Below are 13827 nucleotides of genomic sequence, written 5' to 3'. Positions count from 1 at the left end.
AGCCACACCATGCCATTGTATTTGGGATGTAAAGGTTTTATATGCATTTTAATTCCGTTTAAAGGTAACTGACAGAGTGAGAAGTTGCGCGATCTTCAGGAAGTTCCACATGTCTTTGTTAAACCCTGTTTAACGTATAGTCCACTGCCGTATTTTGCACCGTATTTTGTATTTATCATTTCCCTTTTTTTTTAAAAAAATCTTTTCTGTTAAACTTGCCACATCTGTGAACATTTATGAGCTGTTTGCTCGAAAGACAGGAATGTATGCACTCAGTAAAACGATCTGCATTCGAAGGTTCAAACAATAAAATTAAAGCTACAAGAACCCCGGAAGTAATTGTGTCCTGTGTGGTGTCCAATTCCACGGGCTACATAATTTTGGTACCAGGAGTGGGGTGTAGCTAAAACATTTTTTTTTTAAATTGGCAACAGAGTGGCTTATTTTTACTTAAAAAAAAAAAAGAAAATACGGCAGTGGTGAAGATTGCTGGTGACGTCCGTTGGTGTTGAGTCTGAAGCCATCCTGCTGTGGAGGTGGTGACCAGCAAGAGACGACGTGAGGGGCTCTACGAGGTTCTGGTGCTTCCTGTGTCACACGACTCAGCCGTACCAGCGCAGAGGACTCCAGCGCCAACTTCAGCTACAAAGACCAAGATTCAGCAAGGCTCCAAGTTAAAGACTGTCCTTGTAGTATCCTTGAACCAGGTTTTGAACTAAATATCCTCATTTATACTGGACTGAGTAAAGATTAATATAGCATTATGTCTAGTGATTCTGGTGATGAAGGGAGTTCACGTAATGATAATGGCCACACCTCAGGTGGCATAACGGGTATAGGTGAAGGTGCTACAAAAGAAAGGCAGACCACCATGCAAGAGCTTGCCAGACTGCGAGATGAGCTCACCAGGTTAAATGGTGAAGCAAGGGCTCAGAGAGCAAGTGATAACAGTGCACCCACACGTTCATACATCTACGTTCCAAGAGAACGCCAGATCCAAGCATTTAGTGGGGAGTGTGGTACAGACAGGAGATCTGTCGAAGAGTTTATTGAAGAGGTTGAAAGGGTTTTAAGATACAGAGAGCAAACAACAGAAGAACAATGTGACTATATACTATCTCTATTGAATGGCCCTGCATTGGAAGAGGTGCGACTATGCATGAGGGGTCAGTCAGTGGGGCCCAGTGATTTATACTCTTACCTGAGCAATGCATTTGGGGAAAAGCGCAGTTCCACACAGCTTTTGCAGACCTTTTACAACCGTAACCAGACTGATGGAGAAGACCTCCGTGACTACTCCCATGCACTATCCCAGATTTTGAGCTCTGTAGTGAAACAGTCCACAGATGTAATACCTAATGAGAAAACTGTGCTCAGAGACCGGTTTATTGAGGGTTTAAGAGAAGCAGCACTCAGGCGTGAACTCAGGAAAATGGTTAGGGACAAACCAGAGAGCAGTCTTCTAGATGCGAGGAACGAGGCCCTCCTGTGGGAGATGGACGACAGCAGGTCTCATCGTCCCAGGGTCATAAAGAGCAACCAAGTTACATCAGAGGTTCCGGAAACCCAGTGCTCTATTATTAAAACAAACAATGACCAAGGTATTGCATTAAATGATGTTCGGAGAGCAGTAGCCCATCAAGAAAAACAGCTAGCAGAGTTAGGCAAAACACTTGCTGATCTAGCCTTTGCTGTAGGTGAACTGAGTAAGCGCAGCACTCAACAGACATTCCTAGAGCCCAAGCCACGACCTAGACCCCCGCCAAAGTTCACACCAGATGGTCAGCCTATCCGTTTCAAGTGTAGAGGCATAGGTCACATTGCAAGAAAATGCTCACAGGCCAGAGGGGGTCAAGGGGACGCAACACCTAGTTCTTATGTAGTGCAGGAAAACTCGCACCCTTAGTTGTCATGAGCCACACAACTCGAGGGGAGGAAGCTGGCTCACCAAAAGAGACTCCAGACAGAAGCAGGATCTTAGAGCGTGCAGTCGGAGAATGTAAAACTGTTGAGGTGAAACTACGAGGTGTTAGTGTCCTGCTTACTTGACACCGGTAGCCAGGTCAGTACAATTTCTGAGAGTTTTCTCAGGGAACACCTGTCAGTGAAAGGTGAAGACATTCACCCGGCATTTGAGTGGTTAAAGATCACTGCAGCTAATGGATTAGACATACCCTATATGGGCTATGTGGAGCTTGATGTAGAAGCCATGGGTCTGACTATCCCAGAGCGAGGTTTTCTGATAGTTAAAGATTCTGAACACTCTTCCTCTGTTCCAGGTCTAATAGGGATGAACATTGTCAAAAAATGCAGAGAGCTAGTACACACTGAGTTTGACACCACACTGCAGGAGAGGTTTGACTCAAACTGGAGAGAGGCTTTTAATCATCTTCATGCAGTACATGCAACAGACAGACTCCCTTTCGCTAGGGTAGCTGGTAAGGATGTAGTCCATATACCTGCTTCATCTGCTGCTACAGTTATAGCTAGGGGACTCAGGACTGAGTGAGGATGGTTCTTTTTTGTTGCTGGAGTCTGTGGGTGTCCCCGTTCCTGGAGGTTTGGTTGTTGTGCCTACTTTGGTTTCATCGGGCAATCACATTTTTCCAGTCCGAGTCATGAACATGTCTGATGAAGATATCTGGCTAGGGCCACTGACTCAGGTAGACTGTGTGAAAAGTGATGAGCTTTGTGAGGTACAGTTCCAGAGAATCTCAGCAGACACTGAACAAGTATCAGTGAACACCCCGAAACACCGAGAGATGTGCAGGAAATTCTCGGCAAGCTCAATTTTTGTGGTACCCCAGAACAGCAAGCACAGCTGACTTTGTTAGTGGAGAAGTACTCTTTTGTGTTTGCAACAGAAGATGAAGATCTAGGCCACACTGACAAAGTACAACATGAGATCCATCTGACAGATGACATACCTGTAACACAGCCATACAGACGAATCCCACCCACACAGTACAGTGAAGACAGGGAACATATTGGCAAGCTGCTTAAAAAAGGGGTCATTCAAGAAAGCTCTAGTGCTTATGCTTCGCCCATAGTACTAGTGAGAAAGGCAGATGGTAGTCTGAGGCTATGTGTTGATTACAGGAAACTCAACTCAAAGACAAGACGTGATGCATTCCCGCTCCCGAGAATTGATGAGAGTTTTGATGCGCTGAGAGGGGCAAAGTTCTTTTCGACCATAGATCTGGCGAGCGGATACCACCAGGTAGCTATGCATGAGAGAGATCGGACTAAGACTGCATTTACTACACCGTTTGGTCTGTATGAGTACGTGAGAATGCCTTTTGGTGTTTGTAACGGTCCAGCTACATTTCAGAGACTTATGCAAGTTACTATGAATGATCTCATTTTTCAGATACTCCTGGTCTACCTAGATGACATCTTGGTTTTTTCAGAGACATTTGAGCAGCATTTGGAGAGACTTGAGACTGTGTTTAAGAGACTGGCAGAGACGGGCCTTAAGGTGAAGTTGCAGAAGTGTGCTTTTCTACAACAGTCAGTAAAGTTTTTGGGTCATCAGGTGTCAGCAGAAGGTATAGGAACTGACCCCTCCAAGGTCTCTGCTGTTAAGAACCGGAAGGTCCCAACCACTGCCAAAGAGCTGCAGTCGTTCTTGGGTTTCTGTAGTTACTACAGGAGATTCATTCGAGGCTTCTCACAGATTGCCGGGCCACTGCATGACCTAGTCAACAAATGTTCAGGTGTGAAAAAAACAGGGAAAGTAGGTCACCAGTTTTGTAATATGTGGACACCAGAGTGTGACTCTTCCTTTGAGCAGTTAAAGGAAAAACTTACCTCTGCTCCCATTTTGGGTTTTGCCGATTTCACACAACCATTTGTAGTTGAGACAGATGCTAGTCAGCATGGATTAGGCGCTGTATTGTGTCAGCAGCAAGGTGACACCAGACGTGTCCTAGCATATGCTAGCCGCAGACTACGCCAGGCTGAGAAGAATGACCGAAATTATAGTAGCATGAAGTTGGAGTTGCTTGCCTTAAAATTGGCAGTTGCTGAAAAATTCAGGGGTTACTTGCTTGGTTCAAAGTTTGTTGTCCTGACTGATAACAATCCCCTCTGCCACCTCAAGACAGCCAAGTTAGGTGCTATAGAGCAGAGGTGGGTAGCGCAACTGTCCGTTTTTGATTTCGAGGTTAAGTACCGTCCTGGTTGCAGTAATGCTGCCGCAGATGCTCTCTCTAGGCAGGAGTTTGCAGGGGAGCCTGAAACAGACCCTGACTCGGATTTTGACGACTGTATCACTGTGTGTAACCTGATTGAGCGAGGAACAGTTCTGGATCCTGGTCTTGTCTCTAGAGGTCTGGAGTGTTACAAAGTGAGACAGATCCGTGCTGGGGAGTTGAGGTCTGGTGAGACAGGTACTAAACAGGGCAACACCCCCACACTGCCAGGTTATACCAGAGAGGAGCTGGTAGGTTTTCAGGCCGGTGACCCCACCCTAAAAGAGTTTAGGGCATTTTGGGATCGGGGGAGGAGGCCATGTCCCAGAGAGAGAGCAGCCCTGTCTAGTCAAGTGAAAAGATTGTTGAAACAGTGGAGATGCATACAACAACGAGAAGGGTTGTTGTACAGGGTTATCACAGACCCACGTCATGGAGAAGTGTGGCAGTTACTCGTGCCTAGTTGTTTGAGGGACCAAGTTCTAGAAAATGTACATAACATGGGACATCAGGGCATAGAGCGCACTGTAAACTTGCTAAGAGGGAGGTGTTTTTGGGTAGGGCTATGCGAGGATGTTGAAAGCTGGGTTAAAAACTGCGAGCGGTGCATTTTGACCAAGATGCCTCAGCCAAAAATCCATGCTCCAGTTCAGGCATTCCTGGCCTCCCGACCTCTAGAAGTGGTGGCTGTTGATTTTACAGTGTTGGAGGCAGCTTCAGATGGCCGTGAAAATGTCCTTGTTGTGACCGATGTGTTTACAAAGTTCACACAAGCGTATGCTACCTGAAGACCAGAAGGCTGACACTACAGCTAAAGTTTTGCTCAGGGAGTGGTTCATGAAATATGGGGTCCCAGAGAGACTGCACTCAGACCAAGGTCGAAATTTCGAGAGTGAAATTATAGCAGAGCTGTGCAAACTCTATGGGGTTAAAAAGACACGGACAACTCCCTACAGGCCACAGGGAAACGGTCAGTGTGAAAGATACAATTGCACACTCCATGACTTGTTAAGGACACTCCCACCAGAGAAAAAAAAGCGTTGGCCAGAGCATCTGTCTGAAGTAGTATATGCCTATAATGTCACTCCTCATTCCACCACAGGGTACTCGCCTTATTATTTGCTTTTCGGGGTACAGCCACATCTCCCAGTAGATGATTTATTAGGGCGTGAGTGTGTGTCAGACAGGAAACAGGATTGGTTGTCTGTTCATCAGGAGAGACTCCGACAGGCACATGAGAGAGCCAGAGAGTACTCAGAGCAGAAGGCAGCTGAGAGGATCTCACTGCAAAATGAGAAGGTGTATTGTCCTCCTGTGGACATTGGTCAGTTGGTTTTCCTACGTCACAGACCCCCAGGTAGACATAAGATTCAGGACACATGGACCTCAACAGTCTACAAGGTAGTTGACATCCAGGGTACCACACACACTGTTGAACCTTTTGAGGGAGGTCCCATTAAAAGAGTTCATAGGTCAGAGTTGCGACCTTGTGCGAAACCAGTTCCCAAACCAAGAACTAGTACTAGGTTACAGACCAATACACAGCCTGTAGCTGAGGATGAGCCTGAGTCACCTGAGGCTGATTTTGTTATTGTTGAGGAAGTCATCCCTCGCCGGCTTGTGCAAGTACCTAACCTGCTTCTTGCAGCAGAAAGTGTTAGTTTACCTGTGACAGCACCCACAGATGAGAGTGACGGTGAAGGACCTGAGGAAGGTTATTCAGATATGAGAAATTGTGGCACAGAAACAGAATGTGTTAATGATGTGCATCCAGACGTTAGCGACAGTGATTTGCCCATTATTGAAAACAGGGACAGGCCCGCACTAACAGAGGATGCTGGTGGAGCAGGACGTAGAACCTATGCACCTAAACCTGCCATTAGGAAAAGCAAGCGGGAAATGGCTGGATCTCATTCAAACCCATTTCATCTGCCAAAGTCAGCCTGTAATGCAGTCTCAGTCAGCACAGACATGGTCTCTAAGGTTTTGACAAGCCTGGGTGCTGCTCTCTTTGAAAAGGCCTTGCAGGGAGTATTTGAGTCAGTTCATGTTTCGTAGTCACCGAGGACGTTGACTATATTTGCAGGGGAGTATGTAGCCGGGTGGTAAATCTGTTAAATGATTTTCCACTTAAATTTAGTATAGTTTAACTGTTAATATATGTAATTGTTACACTGTCAAGCCATGTAAAATGTCATTTGATGTATTTAAATTGTGAAGCAGATTGTGAGTGTATTTTTATAGTTTTGGTTGTCATTGCATGTTTTGACCAGTAAGTGGCAGTGGCGGACTTTTATTGTAACTCCGTGCAAGCTATCCAAGTGCATCTTGGGTATTCTCTTTTTTTCTTGTGTGGAGCGCCTGAAGATTGCGGTGTGACGAGGCTCTGACTCCGTAGTAAGTAAGGGTAAATATCTTGTGAAATATATCTAACATTATTCCAAACAATATTGTATGTCGGTAATTTGACAAGATGGTTTGATTTAGACGCTACTGGAGTTGATGTTCGGTGATTTTGGGCGCGAGCCGTCGACCGCTGTTCGCCATTGCAGGCATGACAAGGTAATGTTGGTGTGAATAAAGCCACACCATGCCATTGTATTTGGGATGTAAAGGTTTTATATGCATTTTAATTCTGTTTAAAGGTAACTGACAGAGTGAGAAGTTGCGCGATCTTCAGGAAGTTCCACATGTCTTTGTTAAACCCTGTTTAACGTACATAGTCCACTGCCGTATTTTGCACCGTATTTTGTATTTATTATTTCCCTTTTTTTTAAAAAATCTTTTCTGTTAAACTTGCCACATCTGTGAACATTTATGAGCCGTTTGCTCGAACGACACAGGAATGTATGCACTCAGTAAAACGATCTGCATTCGAAGGTTCAAACAATAAAATTAAAGCTACAAGAACCCCGGAAGTAATTGTGTCCTGTGTGGTATCTAATTCCACGGGCTACATTTGTATGTTTGTTTTTTTTTTTTGAATTGAACTTTTTGCAATTGCAATTTAATGTTTTAAGAGTTAAGACTAAGGTTTAGATCAAATTGATGAATTTCTGCACTTTTTACCACTCAGAACATGCCCCTTCTCTTGGTGCTCCCATAAAAGGAACATTGAACGTCATCTAAAGCACAGAGCTTGTGATTAAACAACTTCTCTGTACCCGCTTAGCGCTCAGGAAGAAGCACCCCAGCTCATCATCGTGGGTGGCGGGACTCACTTTAGAAAACATTTCTCACGTTAAAAACTAAAGAACTTATCCCCGAAAGTAGGATTAGGTTTGGCTAAACATAACGGATGGCTCTATATCTTTCGGTTAGGGTTGGGGCAAGGGTTTCATCTGCTCTGGCACACAATCCTACAGAGAATACCACAGCAAGACACCAACTCGTCGCAGTAGCCAAACTAACCACGGCAATGGTATTTCTGATGGAAAGTACTGAGCTTTTCAGAGTAAAAGTTCTGCATAAAATGAACGGAGAAAGCTTTCTACATGTTTCACTTGAGGTAAGGTTTGGGCTTATCTGCTCAGTCAGACAATCCCACAAAAAAAATACCACAACAGAGAATAACTTAGCAGTAGCCAAGCTATCCATGACAAAGTCATTTCTGATGGAAAGTACTGAGCTTTTCCAACTGAAAGGTTTGGATAAAATTAACAGATTGCTCTTTCTACATCTTTCAGTTAGGGATGAGTTAGGCTTAGAGTTTTATCTGCTCAAGCAAACAATACCACAGCAACAACGACTACCTCTTCGCAGTAGCATTTCTGAACATAGATAGTTTCAGATAAAACTAACGGATTGCTCTTTCTACATGTTTCGGTTGGGATAGAGTAAGGGTTTTACCTGCTCAGGCAGACATTTCTACACACAATAGCACAACAACAGACTAACACTTCGCGGTAGCCAAGCTAAACACAGCAATGACAATTCTGAAATGAAGTACCTAGTTTCTCGTAGTCACCATTTTGCATCAAATTAACTGATGACTTTCTTCAAGTTTTGGTTGAGGTAGGGTTTGGGTTTTTTCTGCTCAGGCAAACAATCTCACAGCAACAGAGACTAAATCTTCTCAGTAGCTAAGCTCACCATGGGAATGGGAGTGACAGTTTTGGATCTTATTAACGTATGCTCTTTCTACAATGTTTCGGTTTGGTTAGCGTAAGGGTTTTATCAGCTCAGGCAGACAATCGCACATAGATTACCACAGCAACAGAGACTAAGTCTTCACAGTAGCCAAGCCTAACCACGGCAATGGCATTTCTGATGGAAAGTACCAAACCTCTCGGAGTAAGTTTTAGCTAAAATTAACGGACGCCTCTTTCTACAGGTTTCACTTATGGTAAGGGTTTTATCTGTTCAGGCGGACAATCCCGCAGAAATACAACAGCAACAGAGACTGTTTGCCTAAGCAGATAAAACCCTTATACTAAACCTATCCAAACCCTTACAAAAAGATGTAGAAAGAGCCAGCCGCTAATTATATCCGAACCATAAGCTCCGAAACACTCAGTATCTTCCACCAGAAATACCATTGCCGTGGTTAGCTTGGCTCCTGCTAAGAATTAATCCCACAAATAATACCATAGCAACAGAGACTGTCTTGGAGGTTGCCAAGCTAACAATAGCATTTCTGATGGGAAGTACAGAGCTTCTCGGTATGCAAAATTTGGATAAAATTAACAGACAGCTCTTTCAATACGTTTGGGTTGGGTTAGGGTTTGTATTAGGGTAGAGATTTTACCTGCTCAGGCAGCAAATCCCACAGAAAACCCCACAGCAAGAGACCAACTCTTCGCAGTAGCCAAGCTAACCACGGCATCGGCATTTCAGACTGAAAATACTAGGTTAACTTTATGGTTAGGGTTGAATGCCAGAGCCAACACATGTCAACTGAGCACCTCCGCCAATGCCCAAGTGCTGGATTAGAACTACCCCCAGGATTAGGGATATGGATAGTGTTTGATTGGTTAAGTCTAGGGGCAATTTGGGTGTTTATTCGTTACAGCTGATCTCCCATTGTCTTATATCTTGATTACTTTATCCCGCTTTAAACTTGAAAAGTTGTTGGTGGGGTTTGTAACAATACAAGTGTTTTTTGTATATTTGTTTTGTTTGTTTTTTTTAAGTTGAACTTTTCTGCAATTTAATGTTTTAAGAGTTAAGACTAAGGTTTAGATCAAATTGATGAATTTCTGCACTTTTTACCACTCAGAACATGCCCCTTCTCTTGATGCTCCCATAAAAGGAACATTGAACGTCATCTAAAGCACAGAGCTTGTGATTAAACAACTTCTCTGTACCCGCTTAGCGCTCAGGAAGAAGCACGCCAGCTCATCATCGTGGATGGCGGGACTCACTTTAGAAAACATTTCTCACGTTAAAAACTAAAGAACTTATCTCCGAAAGTAGGATTAGGTTTGGCTAAACGTAACGGATGGCTCTATATCTTTCGGTTAGGGTTGGGGCAAGGGTTTCATCTGCTCTGGCACACAATCCTACAGAGAATACCACAGCAAGACACCAACTCGTCGCAGTAGCCAAACTAACCACGGCAATGGTATTTCTGATGGAAAGTACTGAGCTTTTCAGAGTAAAAGTTTTGCATAAAATGAACAGAGCGCTTTCTAAATGTTTCACTTGAGGTAAGGTTTGGGCTTATCTGCTCATTCAGACAATCCCACAAAAAAATACCACAACAGAGAATAACTCTTAGCAGTAGCCAAGCTATCCATGACAAAGTCATTTCTGATGGAAAGTACTGAGCTTTTCCAACTGAAAGGTTTGGATAAAATTAACAGATTGCCCTTTCTACATCTTTGGGTTAGGGATGAGTTTGACTAAGTTTTATCTGCTCAGGCAATCAAGCCATACTGACAATACCACAGCAACAGTGACTACCTCTTCGCAGTAGCATTTCTGAACATAGATAGTTACAGATAAAACTAACGGATCGATCTTTCTACATGTTTCGTTTGGGAGAGGGCAAGGTTTTTATCTACTCAGGCAGACAATCCCACACAGAATACCTCAGCAACAGAGACTAACTCTTAGCAGTAGCCAAACTAACTACGGCAATGGCATTACTGACGGAAAGTACCAAACTTCTTGAAGTGAAAGTTTTGGATAAAATTAATAGATGGCTCTTTCAACATGTTTCGCTTGGTGTAAGGGTTTTATCAGGTCAGGCAGTCAACTGCACAGAGAACACCACAGCAACAGAGACTAACTCTTTGTAGTAGCCAAGCTAACTACGGCAATGGCATTCCTGATGGAAAGTACCAAGCTTCTCGGAGTGAAAGTTTTAGATAACTAATGGACGGCTCTTTCTACATGTTTCACTTATGGTAAGGGTTTTATCTGTTCAGTCGTACAATCCCGCAGAAATACAACAGCAACAGACTGTTCGTCGTAGTCAAGCTAACCACGGCAATGGCATTTCTGATGGGAAGTACCAAGCTTCTCAGATTATACGTTTTAGATAAAATTACTGGACAGCTCTTTCTACATATTTCGCTTAGATGCAAGGGTTTTATCAGCTCAGGCAGACAATCGCACAGAGAATACCACAGCAACAGAGACCAACACTTCGTAGTAGCCAAGCTAACTACGGCAATGGCATTCCTGATCGAAAGTACCAAGCTTCTCGGAGTTAAAGTTTTAGATAACATTAATGGACGGCACTTTCTACATGTTTCACTTATGGTAAGAGTTTTGTCTGTTCAGTCGGACAATCCTGCAGAAATACAATAGCAACAGAGACTAACTCTTCGTAGTAGCCAAGCTAACTACGGCAATGGCATTACTCATGGAAAGTACCAAGCTTCTCGGAGTGAATGTTTTGGATAGCTCATCATCGTGGGTAGCAGGACTCATTTTAGAAACACATTTCTCAAGTTAAGAACTACAAAAATGATTCCTGAAATGGCACATCACGTTCTTCATAAATTGCATGTCCATTATAATTCTGTTATCCTCTTTCAATGTTGTATTATTTAAATTGCGTGAGCACAACATCCATTGCACGCTGTCCGTCTTGGGAAAGAGATCCCTCCTCCGTTGCTCCCCCTGAGATTTCTTCTTATTTTATCTCCCTGTTAAAGGAGTTTTTCTAGGGAGTTCCTTATCCAATGAGAGGGTCTAGGGACACGATGTTGTGTTGCTATTAAGCCCACTGAGGCAAATCTGTAATATTGGGCTATACAAATAAAGTTGCTTTGATTTGAAAGTAGGATCAGCTTTGGATAAACTTAATGGCTGGCTCCATTTCTTCCGATTAGGGTTGGGGTAAGGTAAGGTTTTATCTGCTCTGAAAAACAATCCTACAGAGAATACCACAGCAATAGAGACCAAGTCTTCACGGTAGCCAAGCTAACCACGGTAATTCTCAGAGTGATAGTTTTGGATAAAATTAACGGATGCCTCCTTCTACATGATTCGGTTGGGTTAGGGTACGGGATTTATCTGCTCAGGCAGGCAATACCACAGCAACAGAGACCAACTTCGCAGTAGCCAACTTAACCACCGCAATGGCTTTAATTATGGCAAGTCTTGAGCTTCTCAGAGTGAGATATGGTTAAAATTAATTGCCGGATCTTTCCACACCTTTGGGTTGGGGTAGGGTTTTTGTTAGGGTAAGATTTTATCTGCTCAGGCAGACAATCCCACAAAGAACACCACAGCAATAGAGACCAACTCTTCGCAGTACGCAAGCGAACCATGGCAATGGCATTTCTGATGGATAATACTGACCTTCTCGGAGTGAAAGTTAAGGGTTGAATGCCCGGGTCAGCACGTGTCACCAGAGTGCCTCCGCCAGTGCTGGCTTGGAGATACCCCCAGAATTAGGGTTAGGGATGTGGATAGACTTTGATGGATTAAGGATACGTTAAATTTGGATGTTTCTTCTTTACAATTCACCTCCCATTGTCTTCCATCTTGATTAGTTTACCCTGCTTTAAGCTTGAAAAGTTATTGGTGGGGTTTAGAGTAATATAAGCTTCTCTTTTTTTTGAAGTTGTCTGCTATTGCGATTTAATGTTTTTAGGGTAAGGATTAGGACTAAGGTTTAGGTCTGGATAAAACTGGTGGATTTCTGGATTTTTCCCCCCCTTTCAACCCCTCAGAAAGCACTCCTTCCTCGAAGCTCCCATAAAGGAGCACTCAACGGTCATAAAAGCAGAGTGTGTCATTAAACAACTTCCCTGTACCCGCTTTGCGCTCAGGAAGATTCACAACAGCCCAGAATCGTGGCTGGCGGGAATCAATTTCTACTCATATATTTTCATAATGTGTGTGTGTGTGTGTGTGTGTGTGTGTGTGTGTGTGTGTGTGTGTGTGTGTGTGTTAGTGTAGATAGCGGGACCGAAAACTAAAGCATTTATGATCCTAATTCTTTTTGGAGGTGGTAGGTATTGTCTCAGAGAGTAAAGGAAAAATCCCAGAAAATTAAAATTATGCATAAATATGCATTTTTCTAAAAATGGCTAAAAACCACTTATCTGCATTTCAGATGATTGGGCATCTTTCATTTTTTCACCTATGTAAAAACAAAAATTCTGGGACTTAGAAATGTTTAGCATTATGCAAAATAAATGCATTTTTGCAAAAATGCACTTATGATCCTAATTTTTTTTGGAGGTTGTAGGTATTGATCCAGAGAGGACCAGAAAAATAGTAGTAAATTAAAACAATTATGCGTCATATGCATTTTCTAAAAATGGCTAAAAACCACTTTTCTTGGCATTTCAGATGATTCTGAGCATTTGGGGGGAGGGAGTTGGAGTGGGGGGTTTAGGGGCAGGGGGAAGGCGGTTAGCTGGCAGGATGAAGAGGAGGAAGATTTAGACGGGTGGATAACCAAACCGCTACATTGCAGCAGGGTTCTTCTAGTAGAAACATTTCAAGTTAAGAACGGCAGAAATGATCGCTGAAAATAGTCTCATGCAGCTTTTGGTTAGCATTAGGTTTGGATAAACTTAACGGATGGATCTTACGGTTAGGGCTGGGGTTTGATCTGCTAGGGCAAACAATCCTACAGCAGAGACTGGCTGCCTTAGCAAAAAAAAAACAAAAAAAAAACCTCTTACCCTAGTCCTACCCCCAAGTCTAACAAAAGAAAAATGTAGACTGAGCTATCCGTTAATTTTATCCAAACCTTTCACCCCGAGAAGCTCTGTACTTTCCATCAGAAACGCCACTGCAGTGGTTAGCTTGGCAACTGCCAAGACAGTCTGTTACTATGGTATTCTTTGTGGGATTAATTCTTAGCAGGAGTCAAGCTAACCACGGCAATGGCATTTCTGATGGGAAATACTGAGTGTCTTGGAGCTTTAGGTTTGTATACAATTAACAGATGGCTCTTTTTACATTAAGGGTTGGGATAGGTTTAGTCTAAGGGTTTTATCTGCACAGGCAGACAGTCTCTGTTGCTGACCATAACCCTACGCCAACCCTGACCGAAAGATGTAGAACAAGATGGCTTTTTCTACATGTTTCGCTTAGGGTAAGGGTTTCATCAGCTCAGGTAGTCAATCGCACAGAGAATACCACAGCAACAGAGTCCAACTCCTCGCAGTAGCCAAGCTAACCACTGCAATGGCATTTCTGATGGAAAGTACCAAGCTTCTCG

The 13827-nt window shown here is 43.4% G+C and overlaps 2 non-coding genes and 1 pseudogene across 2 annotated transcripts; all 3 read right to left on the bottom strand.

Moving 5' to 3' along the window:
• Nucleotides 1-7260: 7260 nt before the first annotated feature.
• On the bottom strand, nucleotides 7261-7472 carry LOC130113521 (small nucleolar RNA U3). The gene has a single exon (XR_008810310.1). It is a non-coding gene; the product is annotated as a small nucleolar RNA U3 (small nucleolar RNA).
• Nucleotides 7473-9402: 1930 nt separating this feature from the next.
• LOC130113525 (small nucleolar RNA U3) lies at nucleotides 9403-9614 on the bottom strand. The gene has a single exon (XR_008810314.1). It is a non-coding gene; the product is annotated as a small nucleolar RNA U3 (small nucleolar RNA).
• A 2699-nt stretch (nucleotides 9615-12313) lies between these two features.
• On the bottom strand, nucleotides 12314-12490 carry LOC130113552 (small nucleolar RNA U3; annotated as a pseudogene).
• Nucleotides 12491-13827: the final 1337 nt, after the last annotated feature.

Source organism: Lampris incognitus, chromosome 5 (assembly GCF_029633865.1).
Source record: "Lampris incognitus isolate fLamInc1 chromosome 5, fLamInc1.hap2, whole genome shotgun sequence".
NCBI classification, from domain to species: Eukaryota; Metazoa; Chordata; class Actinopteri; order Lampriformes; family Lampridae; genus Lampris; species Lampris incognitus.
The sequence above is the reverse complement of the archived record's forward strand: the minus strand, read 5'-3'. Positions and strand labels throughout refer to the sequence as shown.